The 16,327-nt window shown below is 37.6% G+C and overlaps 1 long non-coding RNA gene across 2 annotated transcripts; it reads right to left on the bottom strand.

Annotated features, from left to right (window-relative positions):
- Positions 1-1,110: 1,110 nt before the first annotated feature.
- LOC121065726 lies at positions 1,111-16,037 on the bottom strand. Of its 2 annotated transcripts, none has more exons than XR_005817279.1 (5): positions 15,923-16,037; positions 12,307-12,382; positions 7,477-7,544; positions 4,790-4,859; positions 1,111-1,192 (listed from the first exon to the last, which is right to left on the bottom strand). It is a non-coding gene; the product is annotated as an uncharacterized LOC121065726 (long non-coding RNA). The 2 variants fall into 2 exon arrangements; XR_005817280.1 differs by having other exon boundaries at positions 4,790-4,856.
- Between the last annotated feature and the right edge of the window lie 290 nt (positions 16,038-16,327).

Genomic DNA, 16,327 nt, shown 5'->3' with positions numbered 1-16,327 from the left:
ATTGATTGACATGCCCAGACAGACCACAGTACCTCTGTTCCAAACACATAATGAAAATAACTATGTAAATAAGCATAAAAAATCCTGGAGGTTTATGTCCTCTTCATTCTTGAGAAAAGAAGGGAAAAAATGAACTGATTGATGACTGGAAAACAAACACGTTTAGAAAAAAATTGGAAGAAAACAAATATCAATACTGGTGTTGAGTTTAATGAAATTTAGACTACTTAAAGCCTTGCTGAAATTATAATTTGCTACCTATGACTAAACCATGTTATAAATCCAAGAGGAAAGCCCATTTGCCAAGTACAGTGCACAATGTCAAAAAATATTTATGAAAATAAATAAAGTGAACAGTAGAGCATAAATCTAAACCAATTGAGATACTTGTAATTATAAATATTTTAAAGGCAGTGATGGACTGGGGATTGCATTATAGATCACAGTTTATAACTAGCTGCCACAAAGAAGATCAAGGAGTCTGCCAGGCAGAGATGTGCATTTAGATGGCAAGAGCAGTCTGTGAAGGGACCATGTTGAACAGCAGGGAAGAAGGAACAGTTTAAGGAAAGTAATGGTAAGCAGTGTGTTTAGGCACCTTTCCTATTTTTTCTGAAGTCTTTTGCAAGGGTTAAAGTGATATCTAATAACTCTTTATCTTTCAGAACTGAGAGTCTGACTCATATCATTAGCCTCAGTTTGAGACAGTGACCTTAACTTTGATGTTCAAAGGCTAGTTTAAGCATTGGGATTCAGTTTGCCACAGAAGTCCAGTCTCATGGGCAGACATGGAATAAGTCTCTTTCATGAAATCTCCCTTCATTCAGATTTCTACAGTACGCACAGCACATTGTATTACATACTCCAGTGCTATGTAGAAGGACTTTTCCAGAAGGAAAGAGTGATGGTATTCAACTTTGACATTTTTTACACAGCAATCTACAAAAAAAGGTGCATAACACAAATGACATATGCAATATATAACAGTTCTCACCACAAACCAAATGGTACATCTAATAGAAAAGGGAAGCTGTAGATGTTCAAGTAATTGCTTTCTACTTTATTTACTTTATACTACTTTTATAGTTTATACTACTTTATTTGTTTATTTATTTATTTATTATTTTAGCAAATTAACACCTGTAGTCTGATCCAATTTATGCATCTTCTAGCTCTTCTGATCTGCCCTGGCCTAAACATATGCTCAATTAGTTGAAGAATACAAGCATGTCTTAAAAATACAAGTAATTTCTTGAGAAGACAAGAATTCAACAGACATTTCTTGCATTAATCTTCAAAGCAGCCAAACACAAAGAATTAAACTAACATTATAAAATTCTCAGAAATGCTCTAATTTCACAGATCATTCCAATTTTAAAAAAATGGAAATTTCTAAAACTAAAAAGATGTTTCATTACACATTCATTTTCTAAACAGTAAGGCTAAAAATAAAAGTAGAAAACATAAAAAAATAAAAATAGAAAACACAAAAAATAGAAAACACTGTGTGCAACATTTTGAAAACTACTGGGATATTTAGGAGCTTAAAGCTGGTTTTCTGTGCAGTAAATTTATTGTAAATTAGAATGTGAACTTATAGTGCACCAACTACCCACACAGACAAATACAGCAGACATTAAGAACACTAATTTGCAAGGTAACTTTTTGCAAGGTAACTAATTTGCAAAGTAACTAATTTGCAAGGTAACTTTTGATAATTTTGCTTGAGTAAAGCCTTCTGTGTTGGAATGCCTTGGCACGTACATGGGAGGGAAAGAAAACAGGGATGGAGCACAATGGAGAGAAATTGTGAAAGAGGGTGCTGGGATTCAAAAAAAAAAGAAATTATGGAAAAAAAAAGTGGGAGAGAAACAATGCAAATGAGACTCAGAACACAAAGCAGAAAAATATGAAAGATAAAAGAGAAATTACTAAACAAATACAATTATTAACCAGGGAAGACTAAATGCAATCACAAAACACAATAAAGAAAATTCAGACAGAACAATGTTTGTAAACAATCAAACTCAAATTGATAAATCCAAAAAACTCAGCTCTAATCCGACAAGCCCAGCTGTGTATTCTTTAGGTATGTAAGGAACCTCCTACATTTTATTAATTAACTTGAGCTGATAGGCATGCATTTTTATGGAGCCCAAGACAGACCCAGAAGCCAGATCACTTCTTCTGAAGTGCTGAAGTCATTTCTCAAGGTGAGCTACATGCAGCCGTGCAGGCTCCCTTTGGGACTTCGTATCAGACAGGGCATGGAGCATATCCGTACTGCAGCTCTCATGAGATATGCAGCCCACCATGGGTTAGTGTCAAACTGTCCTTAATGCAAATATCTTGCTTCGACCTGAGACACTGGCATTTTCAAATCAAAGCTTTTTGTGATTCTTCATGACACTGAGAAGTTCTGATAGCTTGAATTACCATCCTAATGCAGGAAAAAACAAAATAAAACAAAACAAAAAATGACAACAACAAAAACAACAACAACAAAAAACATAAATATCTCAGATATTCCCAAAGTGTAGAAAATTCAATTTGCATTAGCTCTTAGGGGACTGAACCATTACCCAACCTGAATGCAAATACAGTCTCTCCTACCTGCTCTACCAGCAATGCTTATTCCCAAATTCTAGTAACACTTGCACCCTTTGCTTCCTTGGATTATTTTTTCTTCTACTCAGTCTGACACACATCCTGTTCCTTCTATTCCTCACTTTATAATTCTTAATCTCTTGTTTTCACTTCCTTGATGTTCTTTACTCTCCTCGTGATGCTCCCTGCCTCTTGAGGTTGTATTACACAGCTTCTGGCTGCCAGCGAACCTCAGGTGAGCAGCCCCTTCAAGGCACAGAAACTCACAATTATCTTGCCTGTGGACTGATGCTGCAAACCTTGGCACAAACAGCTGATTTGGGAAAAAATATGTTTACCACTCCTGAACTGGATATATGACAACTCAAAAAGAATGAGTATTTTGTCAGGGGTTACTGTCTGTGTAAGCTTTTATAAAGGTCCTAGGGTATATTTTGTTTTCCAGGAAATTGCATTTCTCACAGTATCTCAGCAGTAGCATTTCTTAATCAAGATAGTAGGAACAGATTCCAGATTGTTGGTACTCAAATATACATGCACATATATGTGACCCCCTAAATCTAGAAGTAAAGTTATAAAAACAAGGTATATATATATATATATATATATATATATATATATATACATTTAAGCTTTATTGATCCCCTGGGCTTGGTGAACACAGCACATGACAATCACTGAACTCCTAAAATCTTGTCTCAGAGTAAAAATTTGAGGGCAGGTTCTTCTGCTGTTGTTTTTAACGTGACAACTCTTTTTCAGATTCCTCAGTGCTCAGAATGTTTGATTTTTTTTTTTTTTTTCACCTACAGCTGAGAGGGGACAGGTTTGTATCATCAAGGGAATACAATGATGCAAAGTCTAAGTTTCTGGAAAGTCCTGCCCAAATTTTTTTCTTTGGCAGAGCTTCTGAAAAATGTCTTTAGAGTTCTGCACAGGCTGCATAATGCTGCTAGCTCTGCAAGTTTAAATTCATTGAAGGTGATCTGAATTTAAACAAATTGAAGAATGTAATCTGTAACAAAATGTCTATTCTTGGTAAGATTTAGATAACTCAAAGAATAGGCTGGAGCTAGGAGTGCAATATTGCCTTTTTGTGTGTGTGTGTGTGTGTGTGCGCGTGCACAATCTGAACAAGAAGACAGGTCCTGACCTCCTGGAAGGGAAAAGGTTCCAGTTGTCTAATTTTCTGTTACAAAATATGATTGGGCAATTTTATGCCAGCAAGTGTAGACGTATCCCAGGCACCTTTGGCCATGTTATTCAGGTCTAAGGGGAGAGCAGTACATATAACTCAGCAACACAGAATCCTAGAATGATTCGTGTTAGAAGGAACCTTAAAGATTATCTGGTTCCAACCCCCCTGCCATGGGCAGGGACACCTCCCACCAGACCTGGTTGCTCAAAGCCCCATCTAGCCTGGACTGCACTACACTCCCTGACAAAGAGTCCCTCCCCAGCTTCCCTGTAGTACCCCCTTAGGTACTGGAAGACCACTATAAGGTCTCTGTTGGAGCCTTCTCTTCTCCAGGCTGAACAACCCCAACTCTCATCCTGTCTTTGCAGGAGGGGTGCTCCAGCCTTTTGATCATCTTTGTGGCCCTCCTCTGGATTCATTCTAGTATGTCCATGTCCTTCTTGTGCTGGGGGCCCCAGTGCTCCAGGTGGGGTCTCACAAGAGCAGAATAAAGAGAATCACTTCCCTCGCCCTGCTGGCCACAGTTCTTCCGATGCAGCCCAGGATATGGTTGGCTTTCTGGGCTGCAAGCACACATTGCTGGCTTATGTTGAGATTCTCATCAACCAAACACCCCCAGGTCTTCTCCTCAGAGCTGCTCTCAATCCATTCTCCACCCAGCCCGTATTTGTGCTTGGGATTGTCCTGAACCAGGTGCAGGACCTTGCACTTGGCTTTGTTGAACTTCATTAGCTTGCAATCTCTAGCACAGGATCAGGCCAAGTCTTCCAGGTTCACAGATACCCAGGCTGGATGTGGCCTTATTTCAGACTAGAGCTAGAAGATCCATGTGATTCACCACAGGCCAGGCTCTTCCAGACAGATCACCCTACTAACCATATGGATTCTTCATCAAGCCTCATGGTGTAGGGCTATTTCATCAGCAAGCTAATCAGAATGATGCTGCAGTAAGGAACAGCTTATCTGGAATAAAACCTTTGTTACCTTGAAGATGAGCCCGCCAACTCCTTAGCTAGCTAAGCCCTTGTTTTCTCCTCTTCATTCTTGAGCCCTGCTTCAAAAAACAAACAAACAAACAAACAAACAACAAAAAAAAAAACACAAACAAAGAAAACACATTGTCAGACAGCTGTAGAAGAGGCAGACACCGGCCAATTCCAGAGGCAAAATTTCCTATTACTTTTCTGAGAGTTCTAGCAAGACCTGATAGGATATGCTGTTCTGGTCAGCTGCATTCACATGTGAACTAGTGTTTGAGAGGGAGCAAAAACATCTACTAGGGATACAGATATTTTGTTTTACAGGAGAGAATAAGAGGTATGTAAACCAGAGCTACTTCAAGCTAAAGGCTGGTACTGGCAAAAGAACAAATGGCTATGAGCTAGTTTCATTTGTGAATTAGGTTTCTAATGATAAGAGCAATGAAGTTCTTGTACGATTTCTTAACCAGTATCACAGTGAGAGGCAGTGAGTGACCAACAGTAAAATGGAGATTTCTACAGGTATGAAAAGAATTTATGTTTTGTGGTTTGATGGCCCAAAAGCTCCACCACAGTTGCTTTGTTTTGCTAAGTTTTCCAAAGTTCATGTGTTGGTTTCCGCTGCTAAATTCTCCCACTGACCACCTGCTTCCACCACTACCCAGCAAGCTCCTATTTATAACCCCTTGCTTATCAGTCTAACCCTGCTGACTTCAGCTGTGTTGACGATCTGGTATCTGCCTTCAGTGTTCTTCGTCCTGTGAAGAGAGCTATTCAGTCTCCCCAAGCTGTGGCTTTCGCTAATGACAGGACTCCAGTCCTGACATTGACACCAGTTCTCTTTTGAACTGTCTTTGTCACAAAATCATCCTTCTCTATTCACGGTATGCTGCAGCTGACTTCCTCCATTATGAAAACTGTCTTTCTGAGCAAATGTCTGCAATTTATTCAAGTTATCTGAATCCTAGATGCTGAATCCTTTTAGCACTCCTGGTTCATTTTTCTGTTCCCCTCACTGGTCTGTCTCCCTCCCTATACAGAAAACTGGCAGAATATGTTCTGTACCTTTACCTTCCTTTGCATCCCTTTCCTATTCCTCTCCTATAATACTTTACTTTCCCTGCAACAGGCATTTCTCATCTGCTCTCTTCCCTCTTACTCACATTTGTACCATTTTTTAAGATTTCTCACATCTGATCCTTTCCCTTTCTTTACCCGATTAATCTCTCACTCTCTTCTGGTTTATTTCCCCCCCCCATCACATAGTAAGTGTGACTTAATCACTCATTTCTAGTTCCTCCCTACCATCTCTCCTGGGACTTTGCCCATTCTCTCTCAATTACTGTCATATCACCTCTTTCATTTTTAGGAAGCACACATTTTATAATCCCTCTTCCCCCCACTTCCAGGTTAGGCTGTCTGAAGTCAGCTTTCTGTCTCTTACACTCCACTGAAATTGTTTTTCTGGCAAGGATTTCCATCAATCCTAAAGCTGAAAGGGCATAATCTTTCTTTTCCCATTTATCTGAACTCAGCACCATCAGCTTTATTCCATTTCTTGAATTATATTTATTTAATTATTTACAGTGAATTCTACATCAGTAAGATTAATAAGTAACAGCTAATAGAACATTTTCTTGGTAGAATGAATTAAAATCCACTTGGACTTCCTGGAATAATTATCAGGGGTCCTTTCTCCTTTGCTAGTTACACAATAAAATGCATTGTATTTGGGTATGCTCCTCTGAAACATACCTCCACCTTAGCCACAGACAGAATATTGCTCTAAAAGAAAAGGAACAGAGGCTGATCTTTGCTTATATTCTTATCTCTGAGGAAGCCAAGGGATTCTTTCATAACATTTTCCCCTATTTATGAATTCTTCAAGCAGAATGAAGAATTTTCTTATCTGTACTTCATTAAAAGTATTTTCAAATTGCTTCAGTAAATAATTTTGGTCTTGTACATACTTTCAGCATTCCCTATTAAAATCAAGTACATACACTGCAATATAAGCTGTAACCTCCTAAATTAACTTGTAGAACTTACTAGCACAACTTTTAAAGCACAATGCACAGCTGATTGTAATATACAGTATCAGTGATGTAAGTTGTATTAAGCATTCAAGCAGCAACCAAAAGTAATTCCATTTCAATTACATAACTAACAAAATGCAAGCCATTAAATGCAGATTATTCATTCAAATATGCAGTTATTAATTTTTCTGTGAATACTCAGGGATTTAAAATGAATGCTAAGATTTTCATGAACATACGCATAAGTAAGATTATGTTTGTTTTTGAATAAATTATAGAGAAATACTCACTGGATGTTCAAAGCCACACTTTGGGCCTTTTTCCTTTTAGTCTTTATGTTGTAGAACTCCATATACCAAGTGATTTAGAAAAATTACATGTTCTACAATGTAAGAAAATACAATACATTGTGCTTAGCACAGTGGGGTTTCTGTCTCCCTGTAAGCTCTGCCCTAGGGAACATGATTAACAAATTGGAATTCAACTGTAGAACACATGTTGCTTCTCATTGTTTAGCATGCCAGGGAGTGAAATAGTGGGAACCACTTCTTTTATCATCACTGGGATACAACTATACTCTATTTACTGGAGCTGAAAGATAAGTTGAAGTATCACATTTGAGCTCATTTTAGAATTGAATCAGCAACAATCTTACTAGAATTTGTGTGTGAAAGCTTTGAAATCCAGTGCTCTTTATTCATAGGATTGTGACCTCTTCCCATTCTAGAAGAACATCACAAATAGTGATTGTATCAAACTTCTGATCTAGCCTTATATTAAACTTTATTATTTTATTTATATATATATATATATATATTTAACAGAATAATTTAGATTGGAAAGGACCTCCAAGTATCATGTAATCCCACTCACTGCTCAAAATTCAAACTCACTGCCAATTTCAAAGTCAGGGGAGTTTGCTCAGGGCCTTGTACAGCCAAGCTCTGAAAAGCTCCAAAGCATCTTCAGGCAGCTTGTTGCAGTGTTTGACCACTGTCTTTGTGAAAAAAAATTCCCTTATAGCTCATAATTTCCCTTGCAGCAATCTGCAATCACTGACACTTGTCCTTTCATTGTGCACCTCAGCAGTATACAAAGAAGAAACAGAAAACCTATAACTACTATAGAATGGGAAAAAAAAAAAAAAAAAAAGGACACAAAATATATAGTGGCAAGCCATTTACATCCTGGTTAGCTTAATTAAGGGAGAAGGGGTGTATGTGAAGAATCTATCTTCCATCTTCTCTAGCAACCCTACTGCAAGTAATGAAGATTCCCTTTGAATGCTGTATCTTTTCCAGGCTAAATAGTCCCAGTGCACTCGGTCTCTTGTGATATGCCATGTACTCCAGCCCCTTCAACACCTTGGTGGCCCTACACTGGACTGGCTCTAGTCTGTCCATCTCTTGTACTGGGGTGTGTTTCTATGTGAGCAAAAATGGGTATAGTACTATCAATGCTCAAGTACTGAAGAGAGGGAAATAATCCTTTCTCTCAACCCCGTAAGTACATTCTGACCAATGCTTAACCCTATGTGATTAACCTTGACTGCACCAAGAACATGCAGATTACTCACGTTCCACTTACCATCCTCCAGATCCACCTACCCAGGCCTCTAAACTTGTACTGTTGTTACTCCCTCCCTGTCAGGTGCAGGACTTCACACCTGTTTTTGTTGGACTTGTGAGGTTTCTTGCAAGCCAGTCCTCTAGCCTATTGAGGTTCTTGTGAGTGGCAGCGCTCTCCAAGTCTGATGAAGATATATTCCATCCCAACGCATTAATTTATCATTTGGGACACTTTCGTATTTAGTGTGATTACAATGCATTATAACTTTATACAAAACATTTTTTTTCAATATTTTTTGAAAAAAACAAACAAAAAAACAACAACCTGCTTTATTAATCTTCTTGACAGAGCTATTAAAGGTGCTTTTAATATCACTGAAAGTCAGCGTTCTCCCAGAGTTATTCTGACACAAAAGCCATCAGCTCTTCTTTGAGTTAACACTTATAAATGCATAGGGAATTATGCCGTAGTCTGGTCAAGCAGCAATCCAAATTCCATTTTTAATATATACATATATTTATTATTCCCCACCCCCCCCCCGCCCCCCGCCCCAGGATTTCAGAGTTTGAGAAAAGCACCTGCCAGAAAGAGGATACATCTCAGAAAAGCAGTTACGAAATCTGAAGAAATTTTATCAAAATACCACTGTTTGAGGATCTAGTGCTTACTTCTCTATGAATTGCAGATACTTCCTGCTGACCTCTTCACCATTTGCCTAGTAAAATTCTTACAAGTCCCCTAAAATCACTGAAATACAACAGAACAAACAAGCCCTAAAGGATACAAGCCCCCACTTCTAAATGCACGATAGCCTGTTCCATGTTTCTTAAGGTCTTCAAAGTGAGCTTCTTTCATAACTTTATTCTGACATACACCAAAACATAAACTGAGTAAGCCTATGAAAATTAAGTTTAAACAAACATCCATTTTAGATGTAGACTGCAAAAGAACTTAAGAGAGATTTCTGATTTTCTTTTTTGAAAGCATTAAGTTATACAGGTATGACCTTGGCAAAATAAACTTCCCTTCATGGTAAATTCAGTGGAATTTAACAACTGCTGATCTCAGAAAAATCATTAGTGTCCAATAAATGAACTGCAACTATAGATATGCCAAAGTGGTTAAAATACTGCCTTTCACAGCAGTGGAAGGAACTGTGTTATTAATTGTAAGTTGATTTCCCTATTTAGTTTGATGTCTACAGAAAATAACTGGTATTCTTTTGTTTTTTTTTTTTTTCAAGCTTTCATACTGTGTGAATGGGATGCTACCTGCTCTGCACTCACAGGCTCTCTGATGTTTTCCATACCTTACACAAAGAAAGAGCAGAGATTCCAGAAGAACATTTGTTTACATCGATCTTGCAGAGAACAAAAGATTTTGATCAGAAAGGTGGAATATGCATCAGAACTTTAATAATATGGCAGGAGTCTGTCACAAGCCTTAGATGTGGATCTGAATATCTCAAATTTGACAAGCATGCAGGTGTTCTTTTGAGGTATTTGGGCTGCACTCTAATGATAAATGAAGAAGAACTACCATTCAAGTAACAAACATTAAAATGCCAGATGTGTTTAATAGTTACTTACTTTTGCTACCAGACTAAACTGTCTTCATATTTCTTTCCAGTTAGAGGTATAAGAAAACCAAACATCAAAATTGCCAGGGAACATTCAACTAACAATAAAGGACTCTTCACATATATTCTCAGTCAACAGCCCATAAAAGAGAAAATTGGTCCACTAAAAGTGATAGCAGAGAATTGGCGACAAGGATGAAGATGGAAGATTTGTTAAACAGTTATTTTGCTCCAAACCTTCCAGAGGACAAGGAAGGTGGACCTTTATTTTCTAGTCACAGGACATACTCCAAAGGACTCTACAACTAGTAGTGAATGAAAAAAAAAAAAAAAAAAAAAAGAGAGCCTACAAAATATATTGTGGCAAACAAATTATACACTGGTTAGCTTAGTTAAGAGAAAAGGGGGATAGGTGAAAAAATGTTTTGAAGGATATATTATGGAAGACCTTGATGTGAATAATTTGATTCTGAATACCCAATGTGGAGTTGCAAGAGCCCTGCTTAAGCTAACTCACTTTCATTCTTAAGAGGTATTACTGCTGCAGCAGGAGCAAGGGAATGGCAGGGTTTCATACTCTTACATTTTCAAAGTATAATAAGGTTCCACACTGAAGATAATTGAATAAGGCAGAGAGTTATGGTACATAGGTTAAAATAATAGCTTTAGGACAGAAAATTAGCTCAAAAATAGGAAACAGTGAAGAGGTAATAAGAGATGAGAAAGAAAAGAGTTTACTAGTGAGGCACCTCAGAGGTCAGGTAGATTTTAACTAATGCATGCAAACAATCTAGATAAGAGGAAATTTCACCACCTCTGTGCATGCTTCAGGGATTGAACAAGCACAGAATATACAATTGAGACCCAGGAAGTACAGTGAAGAGGTGAAGGTTGGCCTTTGTTAACAAAATAAAAATAGTGAATACTACACAATCTTGATTGTATTTAGGTATACAGGGACACCATAAGGTTCCCGACAATCATGAGCACAGATAAGAAGAGAGCCAAGACAGTGTGCTTTAGTAAACAGCAGCAAGTAACGTCCTGTGGTAGTATATTCAAGGTAATTTATTATAGCTCTGCTACAAGAGAACACGTATTGTTTTTCTCTTCAGTAAATGGGCATTAGTGGCCGTGATTTCAGGTCAAAGTCATGGTCCTCAGAATTTGAGCTGGGGTTGAAGAGAGAGAGAAGACAATGAGCTGCAGATGGAGTTCCCTGGGAAATGAAGTGGTGTTTATGTGAAGTATGCCCGTGGCAGAGATAAAGGTAGAACAAGGCTGGGTTACCTAACCTTCTCCAGCATTTTAATATCTTCAAAAGGCTACTGATGGTTCTGCTCAGAAAACAAAACAAAACAACAATGACAACAACAACAACAAACTCTTCTACTTTCCTGTACAAACAAATTCAGACACAAACGTCTTAGCAAAATATAGAAGAAAGTCCAGTAACCTGTTGAGGTAAAACCTGTTTCAAACTTTCTGTACAGGCAATATGGGAACCAAGGGGTAGGAAGTATGAGGTAGGAGATGCTGCTTCTCTCTTTTGAAGGTTATAATGGAAGCTTCAGGTGTGCCAGGAACTCCACATTGTTGTTTTGAGGCTAAACTCCAGCAGGAATAGTTAGCTCTTCTGCAGCTGTTGATACACTGTTCAAGTGACACATGTATTGAGATTTCAGGGGCAGCTAACATTCTCCTCCAGAAGATGGAAGATCAGATATTAATTCACTCCTCTTTTAGGTAGGAAGGGAACACGACTTTGAAGCAACACTGGTTTATATAGAGATGAGATGAAGCTGTCTCCACACACTCAGCTGTTAACTCATATTGAGAGATGAACTAAGAAGCACCAAGCCCCAAAAGCTGCTGTCTTTCTTTCCCTCTATTTTAACTTGTTAGTTTAAAGAAGGATCCCCAGGATTTCCTTAGGCAAAGCACAGAAAAATCTGAGCTCCACTTAAGCCCTTTTCCAAATGGAGAGCAAGTAATTTGGTGTCTCAGCAACACAAATTTGATGCTTGCACAAGGCCAAAGTGTCTGACCTGCATCGGAAACAGTGGAAGCAAGGGGAAACATTTCAGCATGTATATGAAGCTGACTGAGCTGTGTAAGCAGGTGTTTTACAGCTGGAATTTGCTCTTCAGTACTGGTGTGACTGCCCTGTGATTTGCACAAATATGGACAGCACAGGGAAATTACAGAAGAGAGATGATGTAATGATTTATCAGAGCAGCAGCATTCATGCCTTCAGATTTCTCCCACACCAAAGGAGGCATCTAAAAGCCATCCAGTCAGCTAAGAATACCCCAGTATAAATATTAAAATACTTACTCCACAAACAGATGCCCACTGGTTTCTGTGGAAGTTTGGACTAGGTGAGAACAATGACTTTTCTCAGAATTTGGTTCTTTGTATGAAGTTGGTAGAAAAAGATCTCTTATTAGTCATTCACTCGGTGCTGTACTTCAAGTAGATTAATGTAATTGGCTTGCTAATAGTGTTTTCTATAAAAAGAAAATAATAAGTTCTATTTCCCAGTGTGACAGATAAGATTTTATTATATTTATTTATATATATTATATATATACATTTAACTATGCTGAAAGGCCACAGTATGATTTTTTTTTTTTTGAGAGTCATAAAAATATAGCCATCTCAGTCTGTTCAAGAAAGCAAACAGTGACATACCTCTTACACTTTGAGGCAATGACATTTTTGATGACTTTTATAAAGGGTCATTTGGTTTAGTAGCAACATGTAACACTTATTTTCAGACATTATAGATTCAAGCTAATGTTCAAATTGGTCAAAACCCATTGTTTTATCCTCAGAACCTCTTCTAATTAATTGTCAGAAGAGGAGTTAAAAATAAGTATTATGATTAGACAAATTTTGAAAAGAGTTATATGTCAAAGTGACAGAAACAGCAACAGTTTCATAGCACTGTGGGATTAAGCAAGATAAATAAAAATATCTTAATATCACTAATTCTGCCATAGCTTCTTATGTTAGAAATAGCTTGGTGGAGACAAAATGTTTTTTCCAAATTGAACTATAATTACAGTTATGGATTAGAATACTTTTCCCTCTAGTCATGTTTAATTGATTTCCTCCAACAGAGACAAGAATATTTGATTTTTTTTTCAGAGGTTTAAAGACAGTTCCAAATGTGTAAGAGTGGCAGTAAATCATTGACAATTCTCTCTTTTATTGATAGACATGATATTTATAAAATACATGTATGAATCAAATATAGATAGGGTTATAATATGCTCATTTCACATATTTGAGGAAAGTTTGAATAGTAGAGATTTTTAATGGAAAAGCTAAGATTAGCATGAATGAAATTTGAACATCAGTGCATGTGTTTATAAGCACTAGAAGAAACAGCATGACAAGGGTTAAAATAATAGCTTGTTTTGATAAAAAGAATACCATTCCCAAGGTACTGGTCTCAGGAGTAAGTTTATTAGGAGAACATTATTTAATATGAAGACAAGAAGACCTGTACACTGATGAGACCACACCAAAAATACATGGTGAGGAGAAGACCCTGCATCCTAACAGCAGAAGAGCAGCAAAGCTACATCATACCTCATATACCACCATTCCTTTTCCTGCTAGTCTGTCAGGAAAACAGACATGTTCCAAACAGACCAGGGAAAAACAGGTAAGGTTAGTCCTCACTGTCTGAGATTCATGAGGACTGAATACATGTGGATACAGGCTGACCAAAGAACTCTTAGGGGAAATATTCAAGATTAAGCTTAATAGGGTTATGGATTACATAAAATAATGGTTGGACCACATGATCTCTACAGATACCCCCAATCTAGAGTGTTTATATTCTTCTTTTATAATTCTTCTTTCATAAGAACTCATTTTTAATTTCACTGAACAAATTTCCTAGTGTGTTTAGATTTTGTTTTAGCCAAACACTATATGTCTAGTATAGTTGAAGGGTATAGAGAGCAAGTCTTATGAGGAGCAGCTGAGGGAGCTGCTCTGCAATCAACACAGGGTGTTAGGCAGCCTCTCATGCAACCTGTAGGTTCTTAATTTCAATCAAGCGGACTTTAGGGATAGCAACTAACAGTGATATATAGGACATTATACATGGTGCAGGTAGTAGCAGGTGTCTGATGGTGTGTGCACACAGTACAGAGATGCCACTGCATGTATCAAAAACATGCAGCATAGCCGCTTCACACACACTAAACTAAGGCTGCTATTTGCATCTACTTCGAGGAATAGACTGTCCACAAATACAGGCATTTTTGCCTCCTGCTCTTTTGAGCTCTAGAGATTAGTTTGCACAGGAACATAAAAAGAGGCATCAACAAGATCAGATGAAGCATGTTCAAAGCTATGAATAAATCTGTCAACACAGCACAGTGCAGCATTCTGTAGAGATACCTGCACTAACTCTGAAGGAATATCATGTCATTGGAGTGCTACTCTCGCGGAAAAATACTTCCAACTTGCAATGCTGTCCAAGACATAACTAGAAAGCACTTTCAAAATATCCCAGGATTGTCTTCAATCATTCATAGCTCACTCTTGCAGTGCAGAAGACTAATCTTGTTACTCTGTAGAATCGGGGCTTTAAAATAAGATGCTACAATGAAATAAGGAATCGAAAGAGGTCAAAACTGCAATACCTCAACATGACTAAAGCATATTGCAAGCATATCAAAGAAAAACAAAACAAAACAACAACAACAAACCCAATGCCAGCTATAACTGATCAGAACAGTATTGGTCTCTACCCCTTTACTTTTTGCCCTCATGTTGAAAGAGTGCATCTGTTGCGTTAAAATATTTTGCATATGCAAAAATATACTTTCTAAAATACTGGAATTTGAGCTTTCTACTTTTCATACTACAAAGGAATCTGTCATTTAAACTAGTCTGATTTTTCTTGACTTGTGATTCACCTTAAACATGGAATAATTAAATACAATCCTTTTTGCTATTCATTCACACTATTTAAAAATAAATTTGCGTGAGGGACATATATGTGCATGCATGAATCAAGCCATTTTTCACTACATCTTACTGTACACAACCTGTTTAACAGATTTTTTGCTCAGAAGCAGCACCACCGAAGTTTTCAATACTCCTCAGACAGTGATTAAGTAAGGTGTTCTAGACCCGGAGGTCTGCCATAACATTCTTTGTATCTACTTGCTTTTCTAATAACTGTTCTTCCATACTAATTACTGATCTCTAGCTATTTTATTCGGTTGGTATACAGCAATATAATGGCTGTTCCCCTCTATTTCCATTACAAATAAAAAAAATATAGTTCATAAAAATAAAGAGATACAATTCCCTCCCCAATCTTCACTGTTTAACAAGAATATGGGTTTAAATTTAGCTAGTGTCATAGATGAAATTTGTACACAGGTTTGATTTAACATCAATTTAAGATTTATTAATACTTTTATGGTAAATCACAAATTAGATTATATGATTTTTTCCTTAGCAGCACTTAGTCATCAGCTAATCATTAGCCTACTTAACATGATAATTCAATGTTTACTAAAATCAAAACAGTGACTTAAAGATTCATAAATGGCAAGGTTCATACAGGAAGGTATTGGGAATTTCTATGCAGCAAAGTTTCGGGGATTTTTATACAACAAGGTACTGGGAATTTCTAAACTCAGTTGAATGCTCAGGAACTTTTCCTCTTTTGGTGAATTACTTTCCCTTCTCTGCATCAGTGTATTCAGTGGATGATCGCTGAATCTTGAGAAGTCAGGCCTCTAGTGAATTACTCACTCTTCTTTATGTCAGCTTATTCAGTGGATGATCATTGAACCTTGAGGAGCCTTGCCCTGAGAAGCGTCCCACCTCAGGGGGAGATTGTAGGTCACAGCCTGCTGCCACAATTTAGGTTAGGTAATTCTTGTGTTGCCTACCAACTGTACAACTCCAGTACCTTCCAGACTGCACAGTTCCGGTATCCAGGTAGCAGGAGTTCCAGGTGCAGTTAGGGAGTGCCTAATCATCCCCACTCACTCCATCTGTAACAATGGTAATCCTGAGGTCACAGAGTGGCCTGGCAAGGGGGTGGATGCCCCACCACATCCCGTTACCTACTGAAGTTACTCAGTCTTTCTTTCAGTACTGTAAACAGATGTTCTTACTTCTGAAACTTGCTTCTGAAACTTGCTTCTGAAATTTTAAAAGATTTCACCTGTCTACAGGTCCTTAGGACAGTCCTTAGGACTCTGGAGTATCCAAGATGTACAATATTTCATTTGTTCTAAGTTACACCGTTGTTCTTTTACCCATTTCTGCACAGGGCAAGCACAAAATATCTGATCAACTTAATGACTATAGA

Source organism: Cygnus olor, chromosome 2 (genome assembly GCF_009769625.2).
Source record: "Cygnus olor isolate bCygOlo1 chromosome 2, bCygOlo1.pri.v2, whole genome shotgun sequence".
In the NCBI taxonomy this organism is placed as follows: domain Eukaryota; kingdom Metazoa; phylum Chordata; class Aves; order Anseriformes; family Anatidae; genus Cygnus; species Cygnus olor.
Note: the sequence above shows the minus strand (reverse complement) of the source record. Positions and strands in the feature narration are given on the sequence as shown.